This window comes from Dendronephthya gigantea, unplaced genomic scaffold (assembly GCF_004324835.1).
Source record: "Dendronephthya gigantea isolate DGI-Jeju-01 unplaced genomic scaffold, DenGig_1.0 000253F, whole genome shotgun sequence".
NCBI lineage: Eukaryota > Metazoa > Cnidaria > Anthozoa > Malacalcyonacea > Nephtheidae > Dendronephthya > Dendronephthya gigantea.
In genome coordinates, this window is record NW_021163263.1 from 150479 (window position 1) to 167480 (window position 17002).

General features: G+C 34.8%; 1 long non-coding RNA gene across 1 annotated transcript; it reads right to left on the reverse strand.

Annotated features, from left to right (window-relative positions):
* Positions 1 to 606: 606 nt before the first annotated feature.
* LOC114540895 lies at positions 607 to 3219 on the reverse strand. The gene is made up of 5 exons (XR_003689143.1): positions 3207 to 3219; positions 2874 to 2925; positions 2693 to 2766; positions 986 to 1025; positions 607 to 670 (listed from the first exon to the last, which is right to left on the reverse strand). It is a non-coding gene; the product is annotated as an uncharacterized LOC114540895 (long non-coding RNA).
* Between the last annotated feature and the right edge of the window lie 13783 nt (positions 3220 to 17002).

A 17002-nucleotide genomic window follows, 5' to 3' on the forward strand; every position in this document is an offset into this window, starting at 1 on the left:
TTGAATTTATTTTTTTAGTGATACAACATCAGCAATGTATGATGGTGCTATTAAATGTCTCGACAAAGAGAAAACTACGAAATGTCATATTAAAAAATAATTGGCTTAAAAAATTCAAAATTAATATAATTATAAAAATTTCGGCTGTTGAAAATAAACTCCCTGTCAATCATGAACAAGATTAGATTAATATCGCAACATAACGAAGCTAGTAGAACATGGGCGGGAAGCGATTTGCAAAATAGTACAGGAGGCTAAAGAATGGGTACGGGAGGCGGGTGTTGTTGATCCCCTGTCCCCCAGATGGTTCATTTATTGAAGTTCATTAATTCGCTATGTTTGTTGCTCAGGCTTATACCAGCTTTGCTATAATATTTTGACATTGAATTTCTAAGGACGTGAATCATAGCTGGATTTACATAGCGGGGCAAAATCGTAAGGCTGATTGCGCCACTGTGTGTCCCCGATTTACTAGTGATGGTGATGGTGCAAAAAAATTCTAAAGCTACTGCAATATTTGAACGTCAGAACCTACACACCATAAGTGTTTTCTATAATAAGTATACAATCCTAACCCAAAGTTACCTCGCACATATTGTAAAAATAATTTCCCGTTGATCCAATGCAAAGTATGCTGGTGGCTTTATGTCCAGTTCAAATTTAGGAAGAACTAAGTAAAGTAAAGCAAAATTCTTGTGGGCTTATAATAATGGATTTATATATTATTTTGGAATATTTTGCAGCTACTACAAGCGAAGTGTCGAATCCAGTGGGGATATAGCAGGGTGCAGAATAAATTAATACGGCTTAAAATTCGAATCGCATTGGTAGACTGTAATGTAAAAATATTATTTTCAAATCTATAACTAATAGCGTTGTTGTTAAGGTGTTTAAAATTTAAAATTAAGCTATGTAATTTATTCTGCACACCCATAGATCCGTCACTGGTCGAATCGTTATTCACTGATTTCAGAAGTAAACTTACCATACTTGTCAATTTCGATAGCTTTTGTCACCGTCTTTCGCTAAATACCAAAATTCATTTTTTAAAATATATCACTCGGATCATCAAATATCATGGTTTAAACATGAAAGCTGCCTGCTCTTACGGAAATAATGTTGGTACAACTTTTGAAGCAATTACAGCACAGTCCAGAAATAACCCAACAAAAACCGCGGTTAACCTACAGGTCAAACCTAGTTTCAACCGAGGTCGAACAGCGGTGAGAAAAGTTGGTCTCACTGAGTCACTGACTCTGACAGAAAAAGTACTCCTTACTAAAATCAAGCCGGGTTTTGTTACAATACCTTATCATAATACCAAACTTACGGATGCTTAAAATGTAAGACGATTTGAATGCCTGATTTTGAATGCCTTTATACCTAACTACACATATACTATGCTATTTACCAGTGCTAATCATATATTCAAGATTAATTTCAATACGGGGTACTTTTTTGATAATTTTTTATAGCCTAATTAAGACTTTATTTCCCTTTGTGCAATGGGTTTCCCAAAAACTCTTTTTTTTATTAAATGGTAATTAACGTCAACATGAAAAAGTTACAATTAGCCGTATTCGCTTGGAGAACGTATGTGCATGGGTACGTTTGATTACATTTAACGTTTCACATGTCTCTAAGACATATTCATTAGGGAAGCGATGCCACTTGCTATTCATAATTCTATACTACGGCAATAAAATTATATATATCGACGCACATATACATCAGGGGCCGGTTGTTCGAAAGATGGATAACTTATCCAACGGATAAGTCCTATCCCACGGATAAATCTGCTATCCAGTGGATAGTTATCCATTGGATAAAAACGCGTTGCACGAAGCGTGGATAGTGAAGTGGATAGCTATCCAAAAGATAAGTTAAAATTTACCGGAAGAAAACAGGATTATTCTGAAATTTCGTACCACAACGTCAGGTGTTGCTAAGCATTTACAACATTGAATTCATATTCATTACGAATTCTCGAGTATAGTTGCTGAATGGAAAAGACTTGAACAAGTGATTTGCTCGAACTTTGCACTTCACATCATAGTGATTTTATTAATTAAACACATTGCAATTTTATTCCTTGACTTTGCAACGCTTTGCCTATCGGTTCCATAGCAAATTTAGGAACACTATTTTAATGTTCGTGAATGAAATTACTTAGATTTTAGCAATTTTCTTTGGAATAGGTTGACTCTTTCTTTGCATATTCGCGTTTATAAACTGATTAGAAGCGTATAGTAAATTTACCGCCTGACATAAATGCGAGGATCTCCAAAAAATCGCTGCTCGGAACGGAATGTGTAGGCAACGTGAAACGCTCCTGCGACAAATTGCACTTCGAAAACATTTCTAATAGTGAATACAATCATGATGTGTATTAGTTTGTTGAAACACAGTAACAGGAATATGGCATTTTTGTCCTATTTTATATAAATGTTTACAGTGTTACCTTGTATCTTTGAATTTATCCACTGGATAGTGGATTTAAACCACCTCCGGACCTTGGATAAATTTATCCGGTAGATAGCGATTTTTATCCGCTGGATAAAGTTATCCAAGCTTCGTGGAACGCAAATCACACGCTGGATAAAACTTATCCGTTGGATAGCGACTTATCCGTTGGATAGCGACTTATCCACCTTTCGAACAACCGGCCCCAGTAGTACAAGCTAATAGATACCTCAAAGGTTACTTTGATAAGCCATTTACCCAGAACTGGCTCTTTTGACAGCTGAAGTTCCAAACTTCCGACACCTAACAATTTTAATGATTTTTGTGATATCATTATAGTCGCATTTCTTGATCAAAATAATTATGATTTCATTACCATTTCATTGCAACAAGTACAAAAATAGTTTTACCGTCTTGTAGTTGAACATCGGTCCATTGCATAATCTTCGAACCACTTGGTTCCTATGTGACAAGTAACAAAGAGAATATTTTTTTTTGACTGTATTTCTAAGTTGACGTAATAAATTTCTGGCACTTTACAGTCGATTAACGCTGCCTTCACTGTCTTCAGCTGCATAAGAATCTTTGAATAACATTCCAAATTTTTGCCCAAGGTTTTCCTCTCATCGCCGCTATTAATGTGTTTTGTAAAACTAATATTATATTACTAGACCAGGTAAGGTCGTTATATAACAATTCACATATGCTAAGCATCGATGAGGTAAAAAAGTAGGTTTACATACCTGAATTATCACCGAAGAAACCTATTATGGCGAAAGAATAGAAACTGTTGGTTCGTGTTGTGAATCTATTACTTCAATTTCGAAATTTTATTGGATGAAAGGGAGTTATTGAGATGGAAATTTTATATTTATTTATTGAAAGCTTTCGTATGCATTTTCTGTGATGATTACAGATTTCGAAAATTAGTGTTTTAGTTTTAATATTTCTTATCCGTATGGAAAATGTTAATTATATTAATTACGATTGCGTCGAATACCTTCGGTCCACCGGGCCTCAGTTCAGCGTCCAAACATATAATCCGAATCAACACTAAAGAAAGAACGCTTAAATGATAAGATTACTTTTCGTTTCTTTTTTTCTTCCTAAATATCACCTCTAAGCTAATTGTATGAATTTTACTGATTGTATTTACTCCAACAAGAAAAATGGATGAACGGCTAAAATGAAATGCGAATGAAAAACGGCTACGAAGGCTGAAACGATAATTCTGATAATATATGCAGCGAGATTCTTCTTCTTCAGTAGCCTTTGAACTGTAGGATACCAAGGGGGATGTTGTTGTCGAAAGGAGGATAAAGTTATACAACTTTTTTTCAACGATCGTGATATTCATTTCAATTTTAAAATTTTAATGTTCAATTTTGGCCATGCATAAGGAGTTAAAGAATCTATACACACAGGGGTAGATATGGCGGGGACCGGTGGGCTCAGCGATCCCTGAAAGTGCCAGTTATCTCAAGTCACACTTCTCTCTCCACCCCCCCCTCTTCCCTTCCCAAATGAGTAATGTCCATGCTCGCGATTATTCTATCCATACTTAGGGGCAAGGCAAGCTAGTTCAAAACATCAGTGTTTTGGGGATAAATCAGCAAGAATGCTGACAAACCTTTTTGTCCAGGTTTATAAATTGGTTTATCGGTTTGAATGAAGACTTTCTTTTGCGGAGAGGCTTTGTACGAAACTGCTTTTCTCATTGTTCTAACTCCACACACTGTAGCTTCAACCTTCGCAAGAGATAATCCTTTAGCAACCTGAAAAAAAAATCGGTGTCAAAATGACGATTGCGATTGCTGGAGTATTTGGAAAACATTTCGCTCGATCTTTTTTTGCAGTGGCGTATGAAGCACAATAATCGGAGTTGGGTGGGGGCATATTCATATATTCGTGTTCTGTCTGATTATCATTACAAGCAGTTAAGAAGCGGCCTATTTTTTAGACTTCATTTAATCTTCCTTCATTTAAATTTCACCACGGACATATATCAGTTTGGTTAAATTTGTTTTTTTGAGGATTAGAATTTCGGCGACTATATATTGCTAACCTGAAGCTCCAGTGTTCCAGCTTCATTTGGTTTAAAATGACTTCTAGCGCGGCTCCTGACGACATTAAATCTTGAACCATACAGTCTGACCTCCACATCACAGGATACAGTACCAAAAATATTTATTCCCAGCTTGACATTTTCACCAGCACGGAAAACTCTGGGAATTGTGATCAAATAATCACCATTACCTAACGCACCACTTCTGTAAAATAATAAATATTATATTGAGTCAAGCTGTTCGTCCCTGCCCAAGATACAATTTCAGACCCCGTATCCGGACAAATTTGAAAAGGGCTAAATATTTTTGCGTTTTCTAAAAAAATCTGCATTCTCGTTTCTGAATCGTTTTTTGACGCCCACACGAAAACACGAAAACGATTTGAGACATTTGTTCCCTCGTTTTTTAAAACACGTGGAGGTAACCCGTACCAAAAAGATATTAATATTATCCGCTTTCAAATTTCTCCAGATTCGTATGGACTGTAAGAGGCGGATTCTGCCGCGTTCTTAAAAGTGCTAGTCAGCTATGTCTTCAATTTTTGATCACGCTTATAAACCATTTATGTAAATTTTAAAAATACTGACTCATTATCTTAAAAACTTACTGGCGACATCAATTTTTAATAGACACCTGTCAATCATGTAAATTTCAAGATTGCAGAGAAATCCATTTCCTATTGACTCCTGTCAATCAATGCAGATGCAGCAAGAGTGAATCATATGAACGGCGCATTTCTAAAATCATTAATTTTTGCTGACTTTTTGTTTAAGCGCTGGTCTTTAGCATCATGTTTGATATCTTTATTGGATAAAATAAGAACTCCTTTTCCACAGGAATTGGCCTATGGGTTTGGGGAAAAACTTTTTGGCTAAAAATTTTTCACCTTGAGATATTATATTGTTTTTATTGGGTTTCTGTTTGAAAACTCGTGTGGTGAGATTGGTCTTCAACTTGGTCAAAGAACAAGAAAGTTGGTAAGTAATGATAAGGGAGTTTTGCAAAGCTCTGATAATCATCATAGTGACTTGGTGAGTGTTTGACCTTCTGGAGATAATTTAAAAAAAACTTTTTGAAAACTAAATGGATCAAAATGATTTTGAGAGAGAACATTACTATCATCTTCTTTCTGTCAACCAAATCCGCACAAAGATTTAGGAGATCGAGAAAAAGCAAGGACTTGATGAGTTGATGTCTCCAAAAGAGAGGTTCAAAAAACTTTCCAACACCATAAAAAGGTAAAAAGAGGAAAAAGGTTTCGTAAGACATTTGTCAATGATCTCAGTGAGGCGGTTGAAATCGACCTCACTGACATGCAAAAATACAAAGACAAAAATAATGGTCAAGCGTGGATTCTTTCTGCGATTGGAATTTTATCTCGTTTTGCTTTTACCGTTCCATTCAAATGAAAGGAAAGATCCAACACTTGGTTTGCTTTGATAAAGGTCTTTGATGAGTTTAAAAAAAAATATTTCGGACACTTCCAAAGCTTGTTCAAGCTGATCAGGGTAAGGAGTTTGAAAATCGTTTGGTTGAAGACTGCTTTGAGACAAAAAAATCAACTTTTTTCACAACCTTTTCAGATAAAACAGCGGCTATTGTTTACAGACTTAATCGAACCCGTTGGTCATGCGAAAATAAATTACTCAAATTCAATGCGACCCAAAAAGAAGGAAATAAATCACCACAGCTAAAAAGAGCATTCGTACGCGTAATCAGTATAATTGCCAAGTTAAACTGAAAAATGTCAAGTATTTCGGAGAATATAGGAATAGGAAGTAGCCAATTTTGAATACTTTTTTACTATGGCCGAAAGCGTTTTACTAATGAGGTTACATACTTCCGGCCTTAGTAAAAAAGTATACAAAATTTCCAACTTCGCATGGCTGTATTTTCTGTTTTTTACAATATTTTGGAGCCAAACTTGGTAATTTTGCTTAATTCAGTATGCAATTTTTGAAAATCTCCTTTTTGTTGCTTAAATCAAAAGTTAATCCATTGTGAAAATTCCCATTAACAGATGCCTTTATGAGACCATAAAAGTAGACCAAGAGACGAAAATGAAAGCTTGGAATAACTTATTTGGAGACTGGTCGGGAAAGATCCTTGACTTCAGCTAATGTTTCTCACCTCAATCATTTATTGAATATACACGTCGATATATATAAGCGCCTATCCGACAGACTCTCCTTTATTCCCAAGCAATGAGAATTTTAGTGAGTTGTGGAACCGGTCATACCTAATTTTAGTGTGCATTGATAACCAATTTGTGTAGTGATAAAGGAAGAATGAGCAGTGATAAAATGAGAAATGTGCAGAAAACTTTAAAAACAAGGTTTATTGACAAATCTGGAAATAAATGACAGGTGATTACCTAGACAGTTTGAAACTCATTTCAGGTGATTATGAATGGACTATAGAGTTGAAAAAGGCTTTATACTGACGAGAAAGAAAGTTAAAGATGAAAAGTCTTTATCACAAACCCTAAAAATGAATTAGTGAAGACGTTTAAAAAGCAATCAAAAAGAGGAATCGATGATGAGAGAAACAAACCTTTAAGTGAGTTGGCTACGCAGGACAAACAAGCGAGAAAAAACCAACAAGACGAATTTATTAAAGCTCAACCTGGAGGCTTCGAGTCAGCTTTGCCAAAAATGTGGGACATTGGGTATGAGTTGGCCACAAGAGTGCAAAAAACAGATGATGATCTTTTATGGGATTTTTAAAGCTTTAACATTTTTGTTAATGAGTATTTGATATCCGAATTTAAAACACTTGACTTTTCATGGAAAAAGTTTGACTTATCGGTACGTCCTTTATTGAAAAGGAAGATTCCCTTCGGAAAATGACAACTTTGAGACAAACCCAAAAATTTTGAAAAGCCTCGCCGAGTTTCATCTTGTTTATTGGAGAAAAAGACTCCAAAAATAACACAAAAACTTGAGAAATACATCGCAGAAAATGATAAAATAATGCTCCTGGATCATTAAAATTAACACATATTTGGAAAAGTAACTTTTTATTTACGAAAGAACAATTTGGCCTTGCTATAAAAGAACTCAATAAAAAAAAATATGAAAATGGAAATTTTAGAAAACCAAAGACAAGTATATGAGTAAATTTGGTGGGTTGATTGAGATATCCAAGACACTAATGTTACTTTAAATATCGCTATTAGTCCTGCATTGATTATCCTACCGAGTAACATTGTAACCCTTAAACAAAAAATTCCAGGCTATAATAATGTCTTAGCTATAGCGGCTAAAAAGCTGATCAGCTTTGGAAGAAATTTGTCTTTTAATAAAGCAGTTGAGAACTAAAAAATGTCTTTAGTATAAAAAGCTCAGGCTGATTACAAAAAAACTTATTTTTGAAAATGCGGAGTAAGTCGGTTCTTTGCTAGAAAAAATCTAGAGCCTAGCGTGACAATGTACAAAGATTTTTTTTACTCTATAATTAATACAACTTTTTTGCCATCTAGTCACTTGGAATTAAATAAACATTAACTTAACATAAACTTATAATATTGAACAAAGGCTATCAAGTGCATTTTGCATTACGTACAAAATTAATATTGTTGTAAAAATTGCACATCGCGGGAATTTGTTTCCTATCCGATCGGTAACTCCAGTCGTAATTCGTAAAATAGTCAACCTGGTTGAATTTAAAATTAATGCCATTATGATTCCATAAATATAGAATTTAAAACCATGAAACAAACAAAAAAACACTCTAAAATTCGCCCGGCATCTGCAGTGATCTCGCTCGTCACCCACAAATGAAGGCGAAAATTTGCGCTCCTTTACCTCCAGTATAATGTCCCGCAAATTTTGGCTTGACAAAAATCAAAAGGTAGCGTTCCAGTTGTTCATACAGTTCACTGTCTGTGATAGCAACTCGCAATGGCCGTATATTTTTAAAGAATCGAAGTTTACGTATACTCTCATATTTTTGTGAAAAAATGGCAAAAATGCGACAAGATTCGTACCTTTTTCTGGAAGTTAAAATAACAAGACGCCTGTTCTGGCGTTAACTCCGGCGCACGTGCCAGTCTTCAATATAGAGCTTCTGAACATATAAACAATACAGTTCATATTCGCATTTAGATGCCTTGCGAACCTAAATGTTCGATCGCGAAATTCAAAAGGGCATTGTACTTTAAAAAGTATGGAAGTTCAATTGTTAAAAAATGTAAATAAACCGCATGATATATTCGCTTTGTCTTACACTTTGCCTTTGGAATTCGCGCTTATATAGTTATATTAAATGTTCAATCCTGTGCAAACTACGACCCACAGTACGACGTTCAACGCGCCCATACACGACCACATCATAGCAGCGATATTATTAAAATAGGACCGGAATCTACATGTATTAAATATATTCTTACCCCAATTCAATCTAAACCTAATCGAACAGCATGAAAAGAACGGTTTATTTGTTCCTCTTGGAGGAATTGCCGTATCATGCGAGCGAAATCGAATCGCGCATTTGAAAATTAGCCAAAGCTGTGCACCACAACTCTTGGGAGATAAGACTGGGACGTAGATAAATACTGTCACATACACGTTTTAAATACTAGTATATTTCGCGCCATTACAGACTTGCGACGACGAAAAATAAAAATAAAAAAAAAAAAAAAAAAAACAAAAAAACAAAAAAAAACCGGGGCGAATTTTCAACTCCGTCGCTGACGCCGGAGTAATAATCTATATTCAGTGCTATTGTAAATTATTTTAATTATTAACAAGACGCCTGTTCTGGCGTTAACTCCGGCGCACGTGCCAGTCTTTAATATAGAGCTTCTGAACATAAACAATGCAGTTCATATTCGCATTTAGATGGCTTGCGAACCTAAATGTTCGATCGCGAAATTCAGAAGCACTTCGTAATTTAAAAAATATAGAAGTTTAATTGTTCAAAAATGTAAATAAACCGCATGATACATCCCCTTTGTCTTACGAACAGCATGAAAACAACGGTTTATTTCTTCCTCTTGGAGGATTTGCCGTATCAGGGGGGCGAAATCGAATCGCGCATCGGAAAATTAGTCAAAGCTGTGCATCACAACTCTTGGAAGATAAGACTTGGACGTAGATAAATACGGTCACATACACATTTTAAATGCTATATAGCATGTTTCGCGCCATTTCAGACTTGCCACGACGAAAAAAAACAAAAACAAAACAAAACCGGCCGAATTTTCAACTCCGTCGCTGGCGCCGGCGTAATTACCATGAAGTATAACATCAGGGGCCGTTTGTTCAAAATCCGGTTAACGCTAACCCAGGGTTAAAAATGCCTAACCCAGGGTTAAATTTTAAACCTTGGTTGATTCGCGTTGCACAAAGCTCGGTTAGCGTTAACCCTGGGTTAAAATTGATAAAAAAATTAACCCTGCTAGCTAGGTGGGTTAACTTTTTAATCCTGGGTTAACTTCGATTCAAAATGGATGAATAAGGAGCTGAAACACGTAAACACGTATAATTCGTAATGAATTAAACACTTTTGAAAGGTTTTACGAATAATTTCGACAGCAAAGAATTATTTAAGTTTGACTTCGTTCGGTTTCAGCTGATGTATTGATTTATTTATCTTCGCTTCAATGCAATACGCGATAAATGAATACAACCGTACAAATTGAAAGATCGTAATCGAAATATTTGTTTCGGATGCCAAAATTCGATTCTTTTGATTGGCAGCAAGTGGTAAGGCTACGTTTGTTCCTGAATTTTGAATAATCAAAGAATGCCTGAAATTTTAAAATAGATTATATAGATGGTTTATAATTTGCTTAATTTTATTTCACATCGACATTGTTTATTATACAAAATGGCCTTTCATTTCGAATCTTTCCAAAATTCCATGCATGCACGGAAATTGCTGTTCAAAACAACGTCCCTGCGACCCTGCCCTCACGGCATATAATCTTTCGACTGACAATATATCCTTGTCCGGTAAAGTTTTGACGCTCGTTTATTGACCAATCGAAAACGTTCTTATATTCAATTTAGTCCTAAAAATATATTTAATCTTAGGTTAAATATTTTAACCCTGGGTTAACTAACCCTACCGCTAACCCAGCTTTGAACAACACAGTTTTAACCCAGGTTTAGCAAACCTAGGGTTAAGGATTTTAACCCAGGTTTAGCACTAATCCAGGGTTAAATTTAACCTGCTTTTGAACAACCGGCCCCAGACGTCTCATACAACTTCCGCAGTTTTATGTTACGCCTCAACAGGTTTTTGCACGTGAATGTTTTGACTTTATTTTTTTGTCATTTTGAAAACGGAGTTTATAATAAAAATTATAATGACGCATACCACACGACTTTATTACACACGATGAATTCGATCAAAAATTTAGTCCTGTTATTTGTTAAACCGTAAAAAGTCCTGACCACATTCGAATTTTCCTCTAATTTAATTAAAAATACATATATTCTATATTTATGAAAAAATATTTTTTTATATTTAATCAAAATTTTGCGAAATCACAGTTATTCATTAACGTTTGAAACTGATACAATTTTTTTTTCTTAACCAATCAACAGCTTAGTAGTTCATACTAGCGCATGCGCATTTCCTAGAAGAGAGTCCATAGCGTAAGGTCAATTGCATCATGGCGGACGACTTTAATTTCACATTTGCACAACGTGGGTGTAAATATTCGAGCGGAATTAGCACCCTCGAACGGTGCTCCGCACCGGCTCGTGGATTATTCGCATGATTAATAATCTTGATAAAAAAGTAACTTTATCCTATTGCTATTTATACAACAATGACGTACACTGATCACGTCTCACTAATTTCCCAAAGTTGAATTTCCTGACGTTCCCATCAGCGCTGATTAACCTTTTTTTATCCCCTCACCCTTTGCAAACACAATGCGTCATTAGCCTCAAAGTTCACAGCATGATGAGATTAAAGGGAAGAAATTTTCACTTTTATGGAAGACACGGAAAAACATTATTGTTTTGTTTATTATAATATACATTGCATGTATTCAGTGTGAAAATAGAGAAAAATAGCAAAAAGCCAATTCCTTGGAAAACTATATCATTTGCTCTTCAAACAGTGAAAAAACAATGTCATTAAGGTTATTTCAAACTTTTCAGGATAACAATCGAAATTTCACATTGTCAATAAGTAGACCATAAAAGATATTCAATAGAAACCATTCGCGCGGTTTTGCGCAAACACCAAAAGTTAGTATTCAAACATACGGAAATTCAATAAGAAGAATATTAAACATTCAAAAACACAAAAAACGATTTCGTTTAAATACAAGAAACAGCAAAATTGATAAAAACGTGGGACAGGCTCTCACGGCAATGAAATACAGGGTGCATGAAAAAATGTAGAAAATTGTTCAAAATTAATGTGCACTGAAAATTTTGCAAAATGTCTAAGGAACTTTTGTTGATATAAATATTTTAGGGTCTCTTGACCACGTTAACACTGGAATGGAATGAAAAATGTTGTATCGAAATATAAGAAGGCTTATTTTCAAACACCACCTAAAACAAGAATTGCGCACAAAAAGTACGCTTCCGATATTAAATCATAATCATAGGCTGAACGTTTGGGTAGTGACTAATGTTTTATGAACTATCAAAGTTCCAGACAATTTGTGTCCAATTTGTGTCTAATTTGTGTCTAATTTCAGACAATCCGCCGCACTTCCTTGCTATATATGGTCTTTGAAATTAACCATTCCTATATATCGATACAATTTTTTTCCTTCAATCTCAGTGTTAAAGTTGTCAAGAGACCCTAAAATACCTAGTTATTTGTGTACACACAAGGCTTTATTAAAGGTAATAAATCTACTGATCTCCTTATATAATTCAAGTGGCAGACGCATTCAACAGAGTTTTAAGAGATAGCAAAGTGGCTACTTGAACAGGAAAATATATATTTTTTCCGCGCGTGACTATAATGGAAATGCCTGTTTATAGCGTACACGTATATAAAAACATATACAAACTGAAAGCGGTTTCACGTTTTGATGAGATGAAGCCGAAGCGATATAAAACGATATATAGCTATGAAACGTTTTGGTAATGCTGCGAACAAACTAAGATGCTGCTTAATCCCACTGGCTTCAGAAACTATCCCTCCACAGCAACGAACTATAGCGACAAGCAGTCAAGCAACAGGCCATTGAGTGGTTGGTGCCGACCATAAACACCAGGCTTTATTAAAGATAATAATATCTGCTTATCTACTAAATTGAAATGCTGATGATGGAACGCATTAAACAAAGTTTTAGGAAAGAGCAAGTAGCTATTTGAAACTTGCAAAGTATGTCTCCCTACTTATATATAAAGTGGATTCGCGTTTTGATGCGATGAAGCGATATAACGATATAAAACCTTTCAGTAATGCAGGACCTCGAATGAGACGCTGATACCTAAATTAAGTTAGCGCTTTGAACTTGTTAAAAGTTAGCTAGAAAGTAATTAACTCATGTCCAATTGAACGCTTCAACGATTGCGCGTCGCAATTTAACTCATTATTATCCACACAATTAATTTAATACGACTTGTATTTAGCTTAATAACGCTTTATTAGCTACATTCGATGCGTTTTACTAAATCGAAAATGATGCAATCAAGGACTCACCTTCCAGGAAAGGTAAAGAAAAGATGAAGAAAAAATGTCAATACAAATGATTTCATCTTTAACGTTCGCCCACTTTGAGCAGTGAACCATAACCTGATCATGTTCTAAATAAATGTAACTTTATATGCCTATTGTCACGAATACAATAATGACGTGCAATGATCACGTCTCGCTAATCTCCCTTTTAACAGACAAAGTTATCAGAGCTGATTAACCCTGATTGTATAATGTATCCAGTCACCTTTTACACTAACACTTATTCCAAAGGTCTGAGGGTTACACGAGATTTATCGCTCGAAGCCTGGTGTCAGAATTCGCATATATATATATATATATATATATATATATATATATATATATATATATATATATATATATATGATCATAACATGATCATAAGCCAACCGCATCATGAGCTACGGAAGACTTATCCAGTACTAGTTTACCTTACTCGCAGTTCGTCTTATTTTCTTTTAGACGTATTAAGAGAGAGAGAGCTTTAAGCTTTGCTTGTTTTGTTTTATTAATCTTTGCAATATAAAATATTTACCCGGTGTACCTACAAGCTAATTTGATATCACCATGCAAACGTACAAGAATATTGTTATACAAAAATTACTGTTATATTGTACATGCATATAATTTGATATACTATGCCTGTATTTCAGATTGAAAAACTAGCATCACAAGCCGTAATGCGCAAAAAGCAATGCGCAAATAACTAATATACCGTATTCTCCCTATGGCTATTTTACTCTTTCAAGTGAATTCAAAACAACATTGTAACATATAACTGCCTGCAGAACCTGTGAGCTGCTCATGTTATAGACATGCAATTGTCAATTCACTTCAAATAATCTCGGGTAATCGTAGATATTAAAAAAAATACTTCACGTAATGCGAAAAATTTATTACCCTCGACTGCACCCTCGACATTGCGAATCGAAAAATACGATAAAAATCTACCCTCGACTTTATCCTCGACCTCACTTTCGACCCTCGACTTTCTACCCTTGACACTCGACCCTCGACCAAAACCCAATTTGATAGGTACATAAAAGCATGTGTGAATTGATTAGCATTTCTCCCGCTGCGAGTAAGCCAGTTAAATTGAAAAGTAAATATTTGTAGGACATTCAGTATTGTCCAGCAATAATCTAACAAAAACCGCAGTTGACATAGGTCAAACCTTGGCCTATCACTTTAGCTAGGGCTAGGCGTTTTTCAAACGCACGGAAGACTGCCAAATATAGCTTTGATAAATTTGTTATTTACATGAAACATTACTTCATTCATCGGTAGTTGCTAGAAACTGTTAATAGGAATGGTTATATATTTTTTAAAATAAAAATTATGGTTAAACAAACAACCATTTCAATCCACGTAATTTCTCACTGAACGAAAAATCCTTTGTGCATGTTCTTCATCCAGGTATGTAATTATGCTTTCCTCTTCGTGAAGGCTCTTGTTATTATTTCTTGTTCAATATTTAGTGATTTAGTGCATGGCGTTAAAGGCTTGTTTAAAAAATCTCCTATGTTCGGCCACTCAGATAAAGTATCTATTTTATTGTGAGGAGGATTGCCAAAAATAGCTTTCAATAGCTAATATAAATAAAATATTAAAAAAAAATTATAAAACAGAATTAATAATCAACGCATTTTAGCTATTCTTGTAACAAAAAAACTCAGAGGCGTTGATCCCTGAATACGAAAAGTGAGGTGATGAAATGATGAAAAGTGATGAAATGATGGTTTGTAGGTTTGTTGTACGTACAACAGACATCAAATTGGCATAAATTATTAACATAATAATTAGAACAAATAATTAGGCCCTCCCACCGACATTTAAATGCAATATGGATTCTATATAGAAGCTTTTTGGCGTCTTTACATTACGCTTTCCTTAATTAGGTCGCATTCGTTGGTGCGATAAAACAAAGTGGATAGTTACGAGGTGCCTAAAATAATACCTACATTCAGGTTAACTTAGATAAACAATTTGGTAGGTTTTATACTGAATCTGGGCATAAAAATTGTTATTTGCCTCGCAATTCCAGCATTGCTATGTTTGTCTGTACACCACTATTTATATAACTATCTTTTATAATCGACTATCTAAGATTCAGGGCAAAAAAAAAAAAGAGAAAATTTCCACTGCCTTTGAAAATTGAATGATTTTTGAACTTGATGACTCTTGTTGAGTGGAACACACGTAAAAATATTTTTTGTTTATATATGAGTTCGTGATCGCGTTATTTTAATGTTGAGGGGATAAATGTAGTAATTTAAATATTAGCTATCACTTTAGTTGTTACATTTATCATATCGTTATATACGACTTCAGTCATCAGTAGAGCTGAAGACGGTTTTGATATACATTAAGTTATTTGACCGAAAAAAAATGGTTTTAATTCACGATAATCTATTAATGATAATCTATCCACACTAAAAAGATTGATCGTTATAACTTTGAGTAATTTTGGACAATAAGACATATTTTAGGACATATTTTGTTGCTGTTCAACCGAAAAAACTAGATCGCTACAGTACCACGTTCCAAAATGTTAAATTTTGCTTTTTACGTTGCTGTTCACTTTCTTGACTTCATGCACACAGGCATTGATTGACATGAAAGACAGGCTCAAAAATAGAGTTATTCATATCGAATGCTATTCATTGCTCGAACGTGGACGTTGGTTGTCGCAGAATGATAATATGGACGCTGACGGCTCGAGAATTTGTACGTCGACCAATTAGCTGAGAGAGATGAATACTACACACCCAGAATTCAATTTCATTTGAGATTTTCGTATAATTATTTTTCATAATTATGCAACTCCGTGTGACCATATAAGTCAATACGGTTCTGTCTTGGAGCATCTTTTTATATTAATTTTGATTTATTCGTTTTTCCCTTCACCGACAACACTTTGTGACAATGACAAATACGTATGTATAGAGCCTCTTTCTCTTCGGGACTATTATTTAGCTGCTGGATTTCCAGCCGTACGATTTTTGCATAATTCGATTCATGCAAGGAGCTTATATCCAAAATGGAATCCATGCACTTAAAGGAATTTTCAAAAATTCGTTACAACCTTTGCCATTCACTGTGTCTTAGGCTACCTAATATTTTTGGCTTATTTCCCCGATTTATTTTTTAAAATTTTAATAAATGTGCAATAAGTAGGAATTCAAATTTATTATATTCTCTGGTTCAAACTGGACCCTAATTTATAATGCCCTCACATACGAAAAAGGCCGCAACGAGGTAAAGGTGAATTTGTGTTCATTTCATACGAATAGTGATAACTTGCACATTTTAACGCCATTATTACGACATAGATATTAAGGCTTTTCCAGTTTAAAAAACGACAAACATTGGAATGAAAGTATCTAACGCCATGTTAAAACAATGTACATAATATATATTTATTGCATCAAATGTGGTATGACAATTGCCTAAAATAGGCAAAACACTTCTCGACGTTTCGACCTGAGGGCCTTTGTCAGGAGAGTTAGTATGAAAATAAATAGAGTACATGTTTTGTATGGGAAAACACGTGATAAAAATAAGCCAATAAAAAACAAAAAATCCGAACAAATTGGAATACATTACATTGCCAAAGAGACGCCTGATTGTGGGCTAAGAAAAGGCCGCAAGGAGAGAAGCTTGATCAGCAACGAAAACATATTACAACAAGCTTTGATGTAAACAAAGAAAAATGAGTCATTTTGCTCAGGGTGAAGTTGCTTAAATGAACGAAAGAGAGTCTTTAATTAATGCCAGAGGGATGGAGAGTGCTAAGACTGAGGATGAGTTGCATGTCTTGTCGTTTACGG